Raw genomic sequence first — 19128 nt, 5'->3', positions numbered from 1 at the left:
GTATTTTTAGTAGAGATGGGGTTTCACCATGTTGGCCAGGCTGGTCTTGAACTCTTGGCTTCCAGCTCTCTGCCTGTCTTGGCCTCCCAAATTGCTGGAATTACAGACGTGAGCCACCGTGCTCAGCCCAAACTTGCTTTTGAGGGTCCATGACTGCCACACGGGTCAATCCCAGCAGAACATGTTCACTGCCTAATCTGCCATGGGTTGGCAATGACTGCATCAGGTCAAAGCCTTCTTTTTGTCTCCACGAACTTTTTTTCCTAAGTCTTATTGGACCATAGACAGATCAGCCCCATTTCAAAGGATTTCTAGGAATGAAGTCTCCTGAATCCTGTCTTTCCTGCATTTTCTGTGTTGGCCAAAGTCTTTATTAAGACGTTTCCCATACTGTATCCTTGTACCTGTGGATCAAGCTCCGAATCAGGGGCCTCTGAGAGTATCAGAGCTCAGACATTTGGGATATCAACTGTTTTCCAGGGACCCTGTATTTAGAAATCTGACAAAGAGTGATGATATGAGCCGTGGAGAGCTGGTTCTTTGGGTTGCCACAGAAACCAAATGGAGCTGAATTTAGCATTAAATTACAGGGTACTCACAGAGATGGAGTCAAACATTTGTCTACTACTGCTTTTTTCTTTTCTTTTCAAATTGAACCTTCCTGGCAAGTGGTGAAACACCTGTGAAGCTAAATGGCAGCAGCAGATTGTGCTGCGCTGATGGAGTGGGTGTTCTGGAAGCTTGGTAAGCGGCAGGGACTTAGCTTTTCACCCAAGGCAGGATTGTTGCTCAAGCATCTCCCTCCAGGTCTAGGCTCCTTCGAGGGAGGAACACCTTGAGAGGATAGCACAGAGAATAACTGGACCATCTGGAGCTGTGGGTTCCAATAGAGTTGTCACTAGCCACATGTGGCCCCTGGACACTTGCGTTGTGACTAGTTCACACTGGGATGTGCTGTGAACACAAAACACATACCAGATGTCAAAGACTTTGTATGACGAGAACAATGTAAAGTGTCTTATTAATTTACGAATATTGATTCCATGTTGATATGATAACAGTTTGGATGTATTGGTTTAAATATGATTTAGTATTGAAATGAACATCTCCTGTTTCTTTTTATTATTCGTAATGTTGTTACTAGAAAATTTAGCATTGTATATATGGCTCACATTGTATTCCTATTGGGCAGTTCTGGTTCAGACACTTGTTCTGAGGCTGGATTGATGTTCCATGAACTGAAGAAGTTGTTCAACCTTGTGATACTTGGGATTCTTGATCTGCATGATGGAGGTATTAACACCATCTTTCACTTCTTCACAGGTTTGTGTTGGAGATTCCATGGTGATGTGGGCTCTGTAATGCACTTGCTTCATTTCTCCTTCAAAGACGAGGTACTCACTCCCCCAGCTGCCAGTGTTGGCTGCTGAGGACTCAGCTGAGTCCCTCTTCAGACATTGCCTGTGGCTGAAGAGAGCCACCCATCATGAGCTGTGCTCTTTCAGGTGAGTCTCTAAGATGCAAGTGGTTCATTCAGTATCAAGTACAAGCAGGGCCAGAGATCACCAGGAGCCACATGAGCAAGTGGCTTAGACTCCCATGTCACCGCTACTGTTTCCTCTCCCTAGCAAGTACCCACGGCTGTGGCTGCAGTGGAGGCTCCCTGATGAACAGCTTAGAGAGGAGAAAAAAGCCAGGAGGGGTCACAGATGGGTTGGCTTTGCATGTAGGTTCCAGTTTGAAAATGAACTGCTGTGAACTAAAGTTCCACTTGGGGGTGTCCCTGAAAGAGAGAGATGAGAGGAAATTCTCTCAATAGGCAGAGCTTTGGGAGGTAGACTCAGTCATTCTTCTGCGTGGAAAGAGAAGTGGATTAAAGTACAAATGTATTTTGGCTCATGAGGAGTAGTGAATGGATTGACTGATTGGTCAGGGACCTGGAAAGAAAAAGATCAAATGGCCGATGTCAGGGGCTGGGGAGGGGCATGGGGATGGGCAATGGGAGTGGGCAGAAAGCACTGGAGTCTATGTATTGATGTTAATACCACCAGACAGCAGCTACTTCGGAAGAGGCACCAGACAGCCATGTAGACAGAATGACTCTGCCTGTTGACATCAGCCAGCCTCAGTCTTTAGTCATTCCAGTGTCTGAGCAATGGGTGTGAGATTAGAACAGCCATGGTATTAAGGATTCAGGTGGCAATGTGGTATACCCTCTAAATCAACCACCACTGTAGGGGGCTGTGCTGCCAAGGGTGGAATTCATGGATCCTGGAATTGAGGGGTATACGTGGGCGTGGCCCTGCTACCATCCCTCCCGGTGACTCATGGTGGAACCTGTGCTGTCCATCCCCACAGCAGGAGACTCTGTGGGTCTACAGGTGCTGGTTCCTAGGGGTAGAAGGCTTATATCGAGGTATATGATAAGGGCCCATTATTCTTTAAGCTGTCATTGCCATCTGTCTCTTCTAGCTCCTTGTACTAAGATATCAGCAGTCAGGGAAAGGAGTCTCCACACTGGCAGGAGCCATTGGCCCTGATATCAGGAGGAAGTAGTGCTGCTGTTATTTAAAGAGGGTGGGAGATAATCTGTTTTGGCATTCATGGGATATGTTAGGGTGTCTCCCCTGCCCAATTTGAGGTAAATGGACAAGTGTAGCAGCCACAGCCAGAGAAGAGTGTGGTGACCAGGGCCTCAGTGTCTCAGTGATGAGGGCTCATGCCACTCCACCAGGCATGGAGGTCAGCAGAGGTGTGGACCAACGGTGAGAGGAATCTGGAATGGATAGAAGAGGAGGGGCAGAATAAGACTCAGTGGCAGCCTCAAGATCAGAGCAGTGATGCGGTTTTTCCCACTAATCCCCCACTGAGAATTTCCCCAGGTGAAGAGAGCAGCCAGAATAACAATGAAGTTGCTCCCAGAAAGGGCACACTTACACTATGAAGCCAGTGAGCTGGTGGTGCCAAGGGCGTACTGTCCCAGGTGCTGTGGTGTGCTGCTCAGATTTCCCACACAGAACCCAGCTACTTGTGCCCTGACTGCTGGGAGTACTGATGGCCATTGGCTCCCTTCAGAGTCCCTCTCTAAGAATTACCCAGACTTGTTGGTGTGGAATACAAAGGCCCAGTTCCTTTGTCTTGATTCAGGACAGCTTTGTAGCACATCCCAGCTCCTGGGCTTCCTGCAGGATTCATCTTGTCCTTCTGCCCAATTGACTCCTCTGACTCTCTTAAAGAAGTTATTTGTGAGAGCACTCCCCAGGACACTTCCTGCATACAAATATTCTGTCTCCGAATATTTTTCCTGGACTATGCAACCCAAGAATGATGTACCAGGCACTAGATGGTGTAAAGCATGCTGAACTCGGCCTGGGAAGCTCTAGGTTCTAGTCAGGGCTCTGCCCTTTCATGGGCTGTCTGGCTGGCCCAGGTTCCCCATGTATGAGTTGGAACAGCAAGGAAGGATTTAGGACCAGGTGATCAAAGGTCCCTTCCTGCTGTGACTTTTCATACGTGTGAAATGGACGGGAAGGATGTGTTACATGAAGAGCTGGAATGACCTTTGTGAACCCTTCAGATGTCCTCTACATGTACAGAAACTAAACGTTGGGAGGGTAGTGTGATTTTTTTCACGGCAGCCCTAGAGCTAAGATTTGGACTAGACTTCAGTCTGCCATGTTGCCTGGGTGTATCCCCTTCACCATCTCTGGATCTCTAATGTCACCGATTAGGGGCAAAGTGCAAGAGTGGGTAGGACAGGAGAATTTGAAGGTTGATTAAAAGGTTCTGATGGACCAGCTGCTTCACCTGCATGTCTCTGGGTTCTGTTATCCGGCAGGCAGGGCAAGCAGTCACCACACAGGCGGAAATCATTCACCCTGAAAATGAGGAGGAACTTCTATTTACTTACCTCAGATTGCCAGGGTATTATAGCCTTTGTCCTAGGGCAGTGCTTCTCAAACTTCAACATGCAAATGAATCACCTGAGATCTTGTTAAAATACAGATTCTGATTCAGGAGGTCTGGGGTGGGGCTGGAGAGTTTGCGTTTCTAACATGCTTGTAGGTATGGATGCGAACCGGTCCATTGATCACATTTTGAGTAGCCAGGTGCTAGAATGCAGCTGTCAAACTCTGCGTGCATCAGAAACCCCTGGGAACCTCTTACAACTACTCATCATCATAGATTCAAATTCAGTAGTACAGGATGAGCATCTCTAATTTTAACAAATGCTCTAAGTAATTAAGATAACTGCCAACATTTGACAACTATGGTGTGGTTCTGTAGCAGTGACCTTCACAGTTGCAGCCAGCATTTGTGTTCCTGAATAAGCTGAACAGGTATCACACTACAGCTGCATGAGGAAGGAGACAAAGCTGTAGCCTGAGTCACTGGGGACACGGCTGCTGAGCTATACCCAGCGTTCAACATGGGCCAGGCACAGATGACCACAGAAGAAACCCCTGGGATTTGCAAAAATTACCCTAAGAGGGTTGTAGTTGTATGAAAACAATAAAAATACAGACATAAACATTTGTGGTTACTTATAAAATGTATTTCCAAAGTAGCCATAACCTTCCTAACAAGGAGCTTTATCTCTATCTCAAGGCTGACGGGCAGTTAATGGGCTACTTGTGAGTTGCACATGAGGGCATTTCATCGTTGTTGCAACTCTGGAAAATTGAGATCAAGAGTGTAGGCTCAGGCTGCAGGAGCTGAGAGTCCTGCCTAAAAACACATTGCTTCATTCCCTGAGCTTCATTCTAGGGTTTGTCTGAGATGCCAGTCTAGTTGGCATCAGCATGTCACCCCATGACTTTCTTAGCCCATTTAGGGTGGGAATGGGTTCTTCAGTGATGTTGGGTGGAGAAAAATAGACCTACCTCCCCTAAGTGTCTCCAGGTGGCTGACCTGCTAGCCTGCTCCTCCGAAAGACCCCCCTTCTCACCTCCCTGCTCACCACCAGCTGCCTGGTGAATGGACATCCCCAGTGCCTGGTAGGGGAGAAGGTTCTGCTGCCTCAGCACAGGGCGGGTTGGGCATGAGAGTGAGTAATAGAATGTCCCCAAGAAATCCACCCTCCCTGCCAAATGCGCATGCCAGCTTACACCTCAGAAGAAAATAAGATGAACCCTGAAGGGAGATGCTGTTGGTAGGACAGCCACCATGGCAGGCAAGGACTTCCCACAGGGCGTCTCAGAGCTAGGGGCAGGGGAGGGCAGTGCCGTCCTCAGGCGACCGACCTAGAACCTGCCACAGAAAGCCTCTGCTACTTGCTGGATTTCCAACCCCAGGTGATACTGCAGGTTGGAATAGCAAAGGAGTTTAAGAGGCCTTCAGCACACGCGGCCTCCAAGGAGAATGGAAGGCAAGGGGGTGGATTAATGGAGCTGAAGTCAGCCGGGACAGCAGCAGCACTGGCCCCGTTCTCTAGTGAGAGGAGAGGCCCAGATGCCTGTGACCGAAGCTTCTTGGTTGGGACCTGGAATTTTGCTGTTTGGCCTTTGTTTGAAGTGAAATGACGAGATCTCTGGACTCTTCTCTCTCTCTCTCCTCCCAGTCTCTTCAAAGCATCTTTCCTCCTGGTCCTCACTGGCACATCCCCTAAATTATTACTCCTTATACTTTGACTAAGCCCTTGCCACCACCTGGAGGATTTTTGTCCTTAATGTTCTCTTCCCTTGTCATCAAGTTTGTTTTATGAAATAAGTCATCTAATTAATTAAATAACCATTGACCGTGAACTTCGTTTTTGCCATATTCCACGCTAGGGTCTAAATGACCTAATTTAATCCTCAGATGAGGATTTTCCTATGAGTAAACACTTTTATTCTGGCCATTTTACAGAAGAGGAGGATGAGGCAGGGTGGCTATGTCATGCCCTGTGCCCGTGGAGCCTCCTTTGGTGAAAATCATGGCGCCCTGGATTTCCTGTCCTTAGGCTGTGAAGTTGCGGCTTCACTCTCAAGATTCTTTTTTAGGGGGTAGGATGAGAGCAGAGATAAGTAGAGTTCACAATTGAGCATTTTCTTTTGTTTCAGGAGATAATTATTCAGAAAAAATCTCAGGAAACTTGGTCGAACTTGATAACAAAAACCTGTTGTATTTGTTATCTGTTTGCTGGTAGGGATTAGAAATGAAAGTTTTAAAATATTAAGGGCTGATGTAGTTTTTTGGGGGTGGTGAACAGGAAAGAACATACTAAGTGAGAAGCCAGAGAGCTTGCGTCCTTTTCACTCAGTCTTGGGGAAACAGGACCCCCTCAGAGAGCGGTAGATGACAGCTTTAAAAAGACCAGGAGAGTGGATCTGATTTCTGAGGCCCCTGAGAAGAAATAGGGGGTGGGAAGCTGAGTCCCCAGACACTTAACTGTGAGGAAGTCCTCCAGGAGGCTGCAAAGATTAATCGGGTGTTGGCTTCCTTGGGCTCTAATGGGGAGATAGCATTTGAGCATACACAGCTATACTACAAAGCATAATGTGGAGCTGGGATCAGCGTTAGTGAGATCAGCAAAGCCGCAGTGAAGAAAATTAGGTTGCAACATTTCTGCTGCAGGCAAAGAGCAAGAACTCTGAAATGCCTAAATTCGATCCAGCCTTTACGTGGTGTGCGAGGTCTGTGTTGGGACAGAGCGGGGCCGCTGTGTGACCTTGGGCACGTCTCTTTACATTCAGACCCTCAGCGGAGCGACAAGCCTCCAAGGCTTCCGTCTGTTCTCAGCTGGAGGGGAGAAATGAAACTGTAAGAAAGGAGAAAGATGTGTGCTACAGGGCTCGTCCAGGGTTTTCCTGGGAGAGTCGCTGGGTCACAGTGTGACATGGAGTATCAGTACGAATTTCTTCGTTGCCGTTTTCTCCCTTCGCTGCGGAGAGCGGAATTCCAGGCACCGAGCAGCTTGGAGAGTAGCATCACTGCGCTTTTCAAAGAAACATGGTCTTGCAGACCAGAGACAGCAGGTGGCGCTCTTTCTCCTGAAACAGGTTGATGTCTGCAGCTTGGCTTGCAGACTGTGCGGGGGATGCAAACTGAGTAAGACCTCTGCAGTGCGAAGGCATCCAAGGAGACCAGGGCAAAAAGCGCTGGTCAGGACTACCTGCCAGGTATGACTGTTCCCTCACTTGGTGCCCCCTGGAGGCACCACCTGAGCTTGGGCTGCAGCACTGACCAAGGTGAACACACACAGCCTTCTTTCCACAATTTTACCGTTAAGTGGCTGCATTTGCAAAGGAAAATATTCATTTTCACAAATGATGACTGTACCTGTCTGGGCTTTAGGTTGTGACAGGGAAGGGTCACTCCATCTTAGTGTGTGATAAGTATACTTATCACTTATTGCATGGGAAGGCGAGAGGTCCAGGGTCCTCCCTGCCATTTTAGGTGAGACAGTATTAGGTGAGACATTCAGGGGAATGCAAAAAAAAAAAAAAAAAAAAAAAAAGAAAGAAAAAGAAAAAAAAGCAGAGGCTGGGAGAATGTTTTACCTGGAGGACCTGGCTTTTACCTGGGAGGTGTTGCAACTTCTCAGTGAGAAAAAACCTGACATTAGATCTCCTTTGAAGACCTATTAAAGAAAAGCAAAAACAAGACAAAACAACAACAACAAGAAACCAGAATGAAATATTTCCATAATGAAAAGATCACTGGATTGGAATTCATGAGTCTAGTAAGGTCACTCACTGGCTGTGAGACTTAGGGCACTTACCTGTGGTCCGCAGTAGTTATGGATTACTACTGAACATCAAAGTATGAAAATCACTACTGTCGATTCAGTAGTTATTGGTTAATGTCTCTTCTAGCACATTACATAGCATGTATCTGTGTGTGTGTATGTGTGCGTGTGTGTGTGTGTGAGAGAGAGAGAGAGAGAGAGAGAATGAGGAGAGAGAATGAGGAGAGAGAATGAGGAGAGAGAGAGAGAGAAAAGAGAGGCAGCCTATCAAACAGAATAGCTTTTGGGGCAAAATTTGTATAAGGCAAGACAGAAACATACATGATTGGGGACTGAGGAAACCCTTTCACTTTAATTTCCATTTCAATCATTGAAGCTCATAGTGACCACACCCAGTGAAAAAGTCATGCCATTTTCCTCTTCTGGGAACTGAGATAGATCCCTCAGAAGTATCACCATCAATGTATATATGTACCTGTGATCTCCATTCAGTTGCTAGGACAGCTGTGTGCCCTCCATCAAAGCCTCTCTTCTGGCTTCTGAGGTGGTGGGGGGCAACTTTAACAAACCAGGTCCCAATGTGGAGAGAGAGGCAGCTCTTCCTTTGCTCCAGCGGCACTGGAAGCATGTGGTAGAGGTGAGGAGGGAGGAATCATGGTGGGGAACAGTGGTGGTGTTCCAGGCGTGTGGGAGGAAACTGTAATGTTGCACTCCCACTTAAGGGGCTTGGCCATTCAGCAGCCATCATCAGTCATCAAACATGAACTGAGCATCTCCTGTATGCAGGCTAGGCACCCGGGATGCCTCTGGAACCCCATGCAGTCTTTGCTCTCAAGGAGCTCACTGTCTCATCAAGAGAAATTAGATAGAGTCTGTTTTCTATCAGAAAAAGATAGAGTCTTCTTTTCCCGAAGAAGCACGTTTAGGCGCTAAGGGGCTCACAGAAGTGCCCTGCTCAAGAGATGCCCTCCCCAATCTTCCTACCCACTTGCTTGAGGTTTGGCTAGACACAGTCAGTAATAAAAAGGTTGCTTTTCAGACTAGGAGACGCAGCTTTGCATGTGCTTTGCCTGCTATGCAGATGGTTGCCAGGCCATCCTGTTGAGGATTCTGTTTGGCAGGAACGTGCTCTGATTCCTTAACTGCAGGCTTTGGGGACCAGACGTGCCCAGGGGCTTAAAGGCAGCTGAAGTGAAGCAGCTTTTCTGCACACTCATCAGCATCAGGCTTCAAGCTGCAGTGAGGCATGGATCTGAGATAACTGCAGTGCCCCAGGTGGGATGCCGCAGTGTCCTTGGGCATACCTGTGGCTGCTGCAGGACATACTGAGCACAGTGGGCCATGGCTGGGTCTGAGCTGCCAGCTACAGGTTGAGCTGCTGACTCACTGCTGCAGCCATGAGACCTTTAGCAACTGGAACAGCATGGGGAATTCTTTCTTACTTTAAAGGAATATGTGATGGAGAGGAGGGCAATGGGATGACGAGTCAAAGTGTGAGCCTAAATAGCAGCTGTAACAATGTTCATAGAATTCTTGGGCAGAAAGGTTTTTTTCAGCCTCGGAAGAATGCAGCCTATTGGGGAAGTTATTCAGTCAGTCAGTCAGCATGTATTAAACACCCATCTTGTGCCTAGTATTTATTGTATGCTTAGTTTATGAGGAATAGATGCTTCTTGCCCCACTTGGGGATTATTATAAGACTGGCACTTAGAGAGCCTTGTTCTGTGCCAGACATAGCATTCTGTGTGCGCTAGTTTATGTCGTCTCACAGTAACACTATAAAATATTATAGGTATTTTAATTTATTCTACTGTAAGTTGGGAGGTTAGGATTTGAACCATGTCAGTTCAGAGTCAGAGCTCTTTACCATCATGCAATTCGATTGTTCGAGAAGTGCACACAATTTGAGAACAATACAGGATAATTCATGATTAAGTGCGAAATCATGTTTATAATACAAGCAGTTAAGATGAGTCCAGAATAAATCCCTGTCGATCTGCAATCCCGAGTCAGCTGAAGTGTGGAGATTTGCTCATGTGTAAGCAAATATTGAGCCAGCAGAGGGAGTTTTTGAGAAGGTGGGGGTTCAGAATGAGCACTTGTAAGGTCAGGGAGTAGCAGCTGTGGGTACCATCAAAGGGACAGCATCAGGCGACCTGCTATGAGTCTCAGGCCACAGTGTGCCTAGAATAACTCTAATTGTTGGGGAAAACACAGAAAGATAATTGAACATATTTTATCCTTTGAGAATTTGTCTGGTTGGATTTACCTGACCAATTCATCAACTTAGGCACTATGAGCAAAATAGGAGGAGAATGAGGTTCATTAGGGGTTGAAGAGGGCCCATGACCATCCCGTTCAGTCTTTAGTGGATCAATATTTGTGTTAGCGAGGAGTCCATAAGCCTTTTGCCAGATGATATTGACACAGACCTAAAAGCTCTTACATTTTCCCGTGGAGATACTGACCATACATCTGCGGTGGAGCTGACCAGACCTACCCTCTGGTTTCAAGGATGAGACATAATCCTGGGCAGCTGTAAGAGAAAAATCTCTCATGAAACTGATGAAATACCTTTGTCTTTTGGCTGGTAGAGCTGATTTTTCCAGGGACACAAATGTGCCAACTCTGACCCAAAGCCCAGTGTCCCGTACACTTTCAGGCACTCATTTGTCTTCCTGGATTCGGGTTACAATATCTCCTTTTCTCTCTTTCTCTGGTGTTTAGCTAAGGTAGTGACTGAATGCAATCGATCTGATTCTACTTCTGCTTTGCCCATAGTTATTAACCTGTTTGGTTCCTGTCAGGGACTCTGTACACTTTAGCTGGCTGGCTGAGTTCTGATGAGGGTTTTAGAAGCTTAAAAATTGTGAGGAAGATGAAGAGATGAGTAAGTCCAGATAAAGATATCTTCCTGGACAAAACCCTTTCGCATAATGCCAGAAAAATAACAGATGAGTTCAGGAAGACTCTGGGGGCAGAGTCTGAGACACAGGCCAAATCACAGTCCCAGTAACCATGGAGAAAGCAGTTTCCACGACAGCCAAGCAGAAGGAAACTTATCACCTCATACCTGAAAAAGGTTGCTCTGGAGCTGTTCTATGGGAATGGAATAATTACGGAGGTGGACGTGGGTGGTTATGGACAAGGAAGAATAGATCAAGCAAAAAAATTGGAGTTGAGGCAGGGATAACCAGAGAAGACTGGGAACCATGTTATCTAGTCCAGGCTACAGAGAATACTGAGGCTTTCATTATAATCATCGAGTTATGTTTCTTCTATTCAAAGGTCTCTATTCAGAGGAAATAAAGTTGTTTTTGAACTGGGAGTACCTGGCTGTACCTGTTCTATATTGAAAGAGACCCTGAGAAGCAGATCACCACAGAAGAATAAAGGGGAAAGCCAAGGCCCAATACCCTGCTATTTTGGAGCAAAACCACCACCTCTGTGTGGTGGTGATGTAGGATTCTTTCCGTGTGGTTAGACTCACTGAGCAGCTTTCTCTTTGGGGCTCTCCCAGGCCTATTTCCTGGTGTAACCAGTGACTGTGTGAGACTCATATTCTGTGATAGCTAAGAATTGGCTGTGGGCATGGGCTGGAAATAGAGACACTTAGAAAATTGTTAATTTTCAGCTCACGCCTGTAATCTTAGCACTTTGGGAAGCTGGGGTGGGTGGATTGCTTGAGGTCAGGAGCTCGAGACCAGCCTGGCCATCATGGAGAAACCCCATCTCTACTAAAAATACAGAAATTAGCCAAGTGTGTTGGTACATGCCAGTAATCCCAGCTAGATGGGAGGCTGAGGCAGGAGAATTGCTTGAACCCAGGAGGCAGAGGTTGCAGTGAGCTGAGATCGCACCATTGAACTCCAGCCTGGGTGACAGAGTGCGAGTCTGTCTCAAAATAAAAAAAAAAAGAAAGAAAATTGTTTATTTCTCCAGTGCAGGGTTGTGTCTCACTCATCTCTTTATTGTCGGAACCTAAAAAAATTCCCAACACATCATAATAAGCCAGTTATATATGTTTATTGATTTGTGCTTTGGGATTGGCTATGTGGAAGATACAAGATCTAAAAGACTGTATCCTGTCTCTGTTGTCTAGAAGTATTTCTCAGATAATAAAATACTGGCAGATTTCTGATGATTCTCAAGAAAGCTGGAAAATAGAGCTAAAACACGTGGAGGATAATAAGTTATCTCAGGAATAGAAGAAAAGAAAATCCCTTCAAGAGAACTTACTGAGGTTCTGGTTTCTCCAAGGATCATGTTGTGTAAGAAGGCAAATTGTTGCAATGTTTGCAGGAAATGTTTTCTCAACATATGAGGTGTTTGTCAGGTGGAGAAGGTCAGTGTGTGCAGGACGGATGTGGCACAACAAAGCCCAGCTAGGGAACTTCTCAGGGTGGTTGTTGGTGGGGTGAGTTGGTATAGCTGGAGCACAGGTGGTGAAAGGTGAAGATGAGACTAGAAGGGTTTCAGCTGTCGGTAGGATGATTCCATTTTCTTTCTAGAAAGACAACCCTGGCCTTAGTGTAGAGTAAGGAGAGGGAGAAGGGATGATGGGGAGGCAGCAGGTCTGGGTAGGATTCAACTGCAATAACCCGAGTGATGAGAACCTGAGCTGGGGCAGTGTTGGCCGGCGGGAGAGGACTCAACCTGGGAAATGAGAGGAGTTGCACTTGACTGAGCTTATACGTTGTTTGGGGTTGGTGGTGAGGGAGCAGAAAGAGTCTGGCAAGGTGAACGAACACTCAGGGTTTGAGGTCCTGCTGCAAGGGACAACATTCTTTGAAAGTTTTTATCTTAAGCATTCATGCAAATTTGTATTTTTCACTTAGAAATATACCAACATTTGCATGTCTATGAAAATAATGTGTAAAACAAGTTTACAGACTGAACTTTCCAAAGCTTCAGAGAAAATGAACATGTAAGAAAACCATGGTTGTGTGTGGTTTCTGATGCTCTCAGCAAGTAACCCTTTTGAAAAGTGTGGGAGTCCTCCATGATCTGGCAATACCCTCCCCTTCTAACCTTTGCTTTGGCCAAACTGGTCTAGTTACTGTCCCCGCAACCTTCTCGTAAATATTCTACTTCTGTGGCTTTGTGTGTTTCAGATTTTCTGGTGTTTCTCTAGGACATCTTCCAGCTCACAATCTCCCTCCAGCCTTCCAGAACTGTGACCTCCTTCCAGCTCCTTTCTCTGAAATTCTGCAGACTTGTTCTGCACTGCTTTTATAATTTAACTGTAGATAAAAACACACATAAAAGAGCTAAAAAAGTATTGTAACTATTATTATTATTATGGTGCTTCAAGGTTGTATGTTTGGTTTTATTTTCAAGCAGATTATAAGCCCTAGAGGTCAGGGACGATATCACTGAGGTCTTTGTCGCAGCACTCAGCTCAACATGTACTTTTTGAATAGATGCAGTCATTCTGTATGTAGAAAACAAACTTACATTAAAGTAGAAGGAACAGATGGTAACTTTTTTCCCCAGAATATCTTTGTGACTTTAAGTTGAATGTTTATTTCCATTAAACGAACTCTTTTATTTCCTCTGTAAAGCAAATTTAAACATCAGAAAGCCAGGGTATTTCCTCCCTTTATGTTTTCTCCTCGGATGGGACAAGTAAATGGCGGGGCCTGGGTCACCTTAGGGGGCTGTGATTCTGCCGTTGGACAAGTGCAAGCACTTTTTCTGTCAAGTCTGCCTGAGCCCCGTTCTTAGCTTTTTAGGCAGACATTTCCCTGCTAAGGAATCTAAAGGTGGAAAAGCTAAGAGAAGTATGATGCGAAATTACTTTCTAAAGACATCCATGCAGAATTGTGTGGCTTTCCCTGAAGCCGTCCGCTCCTTGTACTAGGTTAGGTGTTCTACCATGTCACACTTTATTGTTGGTATTGATTTTCTGGGCTCCCCAATAGTGGAAGCTCCCTGGGTGGATGTCTGTGTCTTATAAGGCAAAATCTCATCAAAGAGTGTATTGGAATTATTTCTTGAGAGAACATAGGAAGAGAAAACTGGAAAATGTACCAGAAGGAGGTAGAAGGAGATGAGGATCATGTGATACTTTTTTGGTTCACTAAAGGTCTGAATCAGGTAATCATGGGTTGAGAAAATAGACAAAATACAGAGAATTGCTGGTGAGGCTGTTGATACAAATAGAAAGGCTGAATGAGGGAATTCAAATAAATAAGGCAGAAAAGTATGGAATAAATGGATGAGGCTATGCTGTGAAGGAATCAAAACATAGTATATCAATAGCTAAGTGACTTTAGATTCAGAGAAGGAAATGGAGTCTTTTGAGTTCATTTCATCTCCTTTCATATCATCCTGGAATTTCCAGGATTTTCCATTTCTTTCTCTGATCCTTTTTTCCGCCTCCCTTTCCACTCTTAAGGACCTTTGTGATTACTTTGGGCTACCCAGATATTCCAGAACAGTCTCCTTATTTTAAGGTGAGTTAAAAGTTTCCATCTGCAACCTTAGTCCCCTTTTGCCATGTAGCCTAATGTAGTCACAAGTACTGGGAATTAGGGAGTGGACATCTTTGGTAGGCGAGGCTTTATTTTGCCCACCACAATCCTTGGTCACCATTATTCTGACCTGGATTGCTGCAAAAGCCTGAGCTCTGCAGGCACCATACAGCCAGCAGAGAGCAGAGCCAGAATGTGAATGCAGAAGTCAGGCTGCCTTGAGTCAATATGAAATATTTGCCTCATTGAGAGGACTTCAAATAGCCTAATATAAAATTGAGTCCATGTTAGGCTATTTGAAATCCTCTGAATGGGGCAGATATTTCATGTTTCTGTGCCTTTGCACATGACACTCCCTTTGCCAGGACTTCCATCCTTCCCTTGACTCTCTGTCCAACTTCATTCATACTACTGAGCCAATTCTCTGAAATCGTGGGCAGAGCTGATTACCAACTCAACCCTTCTGCACCAGCTACATGTCTGTGCTCCACACTACTCACACCCGAGTGGGCCACACTGGCCAGGTAGCTTCTGCTTAGAGCTTGGCACATACTAGATACTCAAGAAAAGAGTGTTAAGAGCACCGTGCTGGGGATTTATTCTTTGCAATGTATTGGAGCGTGTTCCTCATGCATTTTTTTCAGGTGTCTCCCTTCCCATGCTGCCAGAAGCATCCATTTGCCTCGAAGAGGATTAGGGCTTCTATAACAGGAATACAAAAGGAAAACTATGTAGCTTTTTGAGGCCCAGAGTAGGAATTATTTAAACAAATTATTTTTTTAAAAAAATTTAATAGTTTTGTGATACCAGACCTTGCAAATTAGAAAGGGCTTTTCAAAGCTTCTTTGGCTTTTTAGTGTATTAAAAGCCAGCTTAGTTGAACTAGGTCTTAGAAATTCTTCAGTAGCATAGCGGGACACTGTTTTCTGCAATTAACCTGAGCATAAAGTTTTGTTGCCCTGAGAAGAAGACAAGTTGCAGAAAGTGCATTCCAGAGAGGACAAGAAGTGAAAATATCTGCCTTGGGCCCTGATGAAATTTGGGAAGGAGAGGAGACATGGGCTGGGGAGAATCTTTCATCATGGTTCTACCTGGTAGATGTGGGAAAGCCAGAAGCAGAGGACATTTTGATTTTCCTATTTTCCTTTTGGGACTCTGGGAGGAAACTGCCTTGGAAGATATTCCTTGTGTCACATGGAACAGTCATGTTAGAGCAAAGCAAATGGGGAGCTATGGCTTGGCAGAGGGAGAACTTGAGCTCAGCTTCTAGAGGTCTTCTCCAGCTCTCAGGTGGAATGAGAAGAATCCAGATATTTCTTCCTACCCTACTGAGTGACATGAAAAGCAGCCGATTACGCGGTGGGCCAGCGACCCTGTAGTAAGGGCTGTTTGGCAGACCAACTGCACTAGGGATCAGATGACCTTCCAGACCCCAGATCCCAGAGGGGCCCAGAGGCCATGCAGTGCCAGTGAGAGCTGAGGTGGGGCCAAGTCAGTTAGCAGGGCCACTAGGCTCTCAGCAAATAAGAAAAGGTCAACTACGAGTCTGACTGGCTGCTGACTTCGGCTGTGGGCATTGGCAAGAAGAGAACTGACCAGGTGGACAAGAGCCACCTTCAGGGGGCCTATGAGAATGTGAAGAGAGGCACCAAGACCCACATGCAGATTGGAGGCCTTGCCACCCATCACCATAATCTCCCACATATGGCCACGTATCATTTTAGGTGGGCGGTACAGGAAGGGGATACACTCAGAAAAACCAAAAATAGACCTGCAGAAAACTTTTACAATGGAAAGGAGGGCTATTTTAAACCAAAGTGAATAATAAAGAACTAACTGGCAAATTTAAGTTTTTACTGTTTTTCAGCTACCAATTTTGTTGACTGCATTGCTGGTCTAGGGGTGAGGTCAGTATAGCACCAGCTGCACATGAGATTTGATGGGGTGTCACTCATCATATGAGTCCTCAGCATCTTGCAGTCTTTCTGTCTAGTTCCTGAAAACCAGAATGGCTAGACTCCAAGGGTACAACTGTCTGGAAGTGTCATAATTAGCAGCTTTTCTTCTGAATGCCATTCTAAATGGAACTAACAGTTTATTTGAATCACGTACCTTCCTCCTTGCTACTTTTGCTATTGGTGTTGTATTTTTTTCCTTTGCTGTGTAAAAGAAATGTTATGGAAAAAATCAACTTGGGATCCTATTTTTTTTTTGCTTAATAAATGCTGATACATTATTTATTATTAATTATCACAGGAATTTAAAAAAGTGATTCCATGGAATGATGGTATTGACAAGAAAACTAATTACAAGAATTGAGCAAGACCATTTGACTCTCTAGAGTATAGAACCTGTAGAAGTCATTTTAATTTGCAAGATATGTTTGCTGTTTTAGAGAGACAGAGGGTAGCTTTTCATTTTCAGGGATTGTTGAACAATATCCATGAGTTCTTGAAGTTGAGTAACAGGAAACTGTACTTGCTTTTCCAACCATTTGGCTACTGTAAGAAGCTGCTGGTGACAAAATGCACATCCGGTAAACTGCAGTTCTACTGGCAACCCTTGGTTGGACAGTGCAACAGGGATACTCACTGCTAGCAATTCTGCCATACTTACAGCTTGTGTCAAAATATCATTCTGGGCACTTTGTGTTCTGTTGCCTTCTTTGATGAACTCCAAGTATGGCACTGCCTCACTCAAGGTGGTGGGAGTTAGCAAGACATCTACTCCAGAGTTGAAAACATTCACAAAGTCATTAGCAATGAGGTGTCTCACTTTCTGTGCTTTGATGAAATAATCTTGATTAAATATTTGATGAAACAGTTTTCTTTTAATAAGAAAAAAATTTCCTGAAAGAATTCTTCCTCTTACCATAGCACTGAATCCTTATCTGGTTGAAGCATACATGGCTTCAGTGGACACATCAATGTCACCTCTGTGACCATATTCTAGCCCATCAAGTCTTGCCATATTTAATGCCACTTCCGATGTGCACATTACATGGTAGCAGGCAACTGAATAACTGGAGTGAGGAAGGGATACTTCAATTATGTTGGCCCCCTCAGCCTCAAAGAGGTCAGCAGCTTTGGACTAGAGACTGTACTTAACTTGATAATTCTGGTACAAGATATTCCTTCAGAATTCCTATACATTGTTTGCTCACATCTGCCAAACTGGGAAGCATGAATGGTTTAATAGGGTCCTGTACTGTGGTAGAATCATTGGGGTCATGTCCAGCCAGTACACCCAACACAATTGCTGTATTATCCGCACATCTGGTTAATATTCCTGGCACATCCATCGAATTCATCAGAGAAGTTAAGACCATGATGGAAAACTAAGCCATAGCTTGGTTTGAAATCAACAAGCGCACAGTGGACAGCAGGATTTCTGGTTGATTCTCCCGTATGTGATCCTGAAGCCGCATAGCATGTGAATGCTGACACGGCAGCTGCCATCCCACCTGAACTTCCTCCCGTTATCAGCCAGTCTGAATCTTCATTCTTGCTGTGGGGATTCTGTATTTGGACCAGTTAAAAACCTCTGAGTTATTAATAACTAGTCGCTAGTGGTATTACATGGGTACAGCCATCTTTAATTGTCACTGTAGGATTCTAAAAATTTTAAAAGCCACCTAAAGAGTGTTCCCAGTTTGCAGCAGGGTTATAATTCAAAATGTCACTTACAAGTTGGTTATTTGTAATTCAGAAGGGATATATCTACATAGAGATAATATACTTACTTGTGACTAGGTTCCTAGCCCAAGTATAACTCAAAATGCAGCTGAAATAGAGCACATTTGAAACAGATACTTAAAGATCATAATGGTACAATGCCAAAGTTTTTTAAAAAAGAAATTAAACTAAACCATGTTTATTTTGAATGTTTAGTCTTTGAAGGAAAACACGTTTAATTAAAAAGGGATAAGAGGTATATGAAGATCCTAAAGGGGATGTCTCAGCAACTTTCAGGATTTCCCTGGCTCTTTATAAATCTGACTTTCACTTGAATGTCTACAGATTCCCCTTTTCTTGTTATTGCTGCTTCTCAGGCATCAATCTTATATCTATCGACCATGAAAATAGATTTCACATTTTTGGGTGGGAGGGGAGACTGGGGAGAGTTCTGTTATGTTTCAGGCCTGGAGTCACTTGAGATACATCAAGGGACAAAACAAAGTTTCTGTTTTTGAGAAATTTTCTTTCTTCTGGAGATATTTAGACAACAGACTAATGAAAGACAGATACATCATAAAATATCAAGTAGTGATAAGTGCTTTGAAGAAAAAAGATCGGGGTGAGAGATAAGATTTTTAGATACACGAAGCAAGGCAAATCTCTCTGTAGGAGCTGCTGATAGAGTTCCTCAAAGAAGTAGGGAGTGAGAATGTGGCTCTGCAGGAGGAAGGACATTCTAGGCAGAGAGATGTGAAGCTTAAAGCCCCGTGCATGGGCAGGTTCCAGGAATAGCAGAAAGCCAGTGTGAGTTGGATGGTGCAGCAAGAAGACAGCATGAAATGTGAGGTCAGAGAGGTCAGACGGCCATGAAAGTACTCTGTGTCTTATTCTAAGTGTGATTTTTTTTCTATGTGTGAAATTATAAGTTTTTCCATGAGAATCGAGAAAGACTTGTATACAAGAGGAAGAGGCAATGATAAAAGATGGATGAAAGAGGGAGAAAGAATTTTTTGGGTCATATTCCTGTGTAAATGGATAATTTGAAATCTATTTACTCAGGGATAAATAGAAGGGGTAGAGTAGGTAACTAGTGAGGGCAGCAGGGGTCAGATAATTTCTAGTGCTGACCACGAGATGGTGCATTTAGCCCAGGACAGCTTGGTTACTGTCCACAGCAAGCCTGGGGTAGGGAGGGACTGAGAAAAACCACAAATTTACTTAGACTAAGAAAGTCTGTGCTTCAGGGTAAAAACTTATTACTTGCTGAAATCATGAAAAATAGTTATCTTAAGATAGAAGATAATGA

At 44.6% G+C, this 19128-nt stretch overlaps 1 long non-coding RNA gene and 1 pseudogene across 4 annotated transcripts in view; one reads left to right on the top strand and one right to left on the bottom strand.

Moving 5' to 3' along the window:
• The window catches only part of LOC144580269 (uncharacterized), a 162400-nt gene that overhangs the window by 55726 nt on the left and 87546 nt on the right, over nt 1-19128 (top strand). For all 4 annotated transcript variants that reach the window (XR_013529562.1, XR_013529560.1, XR_013529559.1 and 1 more), the window contains exon 2: nt 1324-1505. This is a non-coding gene — a long non-coding RNA (uncharacterized LOC144580269). The remainder of the gene's footprint in view (nt 1-1323; nt 1506-19128) is intronic.
• The window catches only part of LOC128931123 (glutamyl-tRNA(Gln) amidotransferase subunit A, mitochondrial pseudogene), a 61543-nt pseudogene continuing 58925 nt past the window's right edge, over nt 16511-19128 (bottom strand).

Source organism: Callithrix jacchus, chromosome 18 (assembly GCF_049354715.1).
Source record: "Callithrix jacchus isolate 240 chromosome 18, calJac240_pri, whole genome shotgun sequence".
Classification (NCBI taxonomy): Eukaryota; Metazoa; Chordata; class Mammalia; order Primates; family Cebidae; genus Callithrix; species Callithrix jacchus.
The sequence above is the reverse complement of the archived record's forward strand: the minus strand, read 5'-3'. Positions and strand labels throughout refer to the sequence as shown.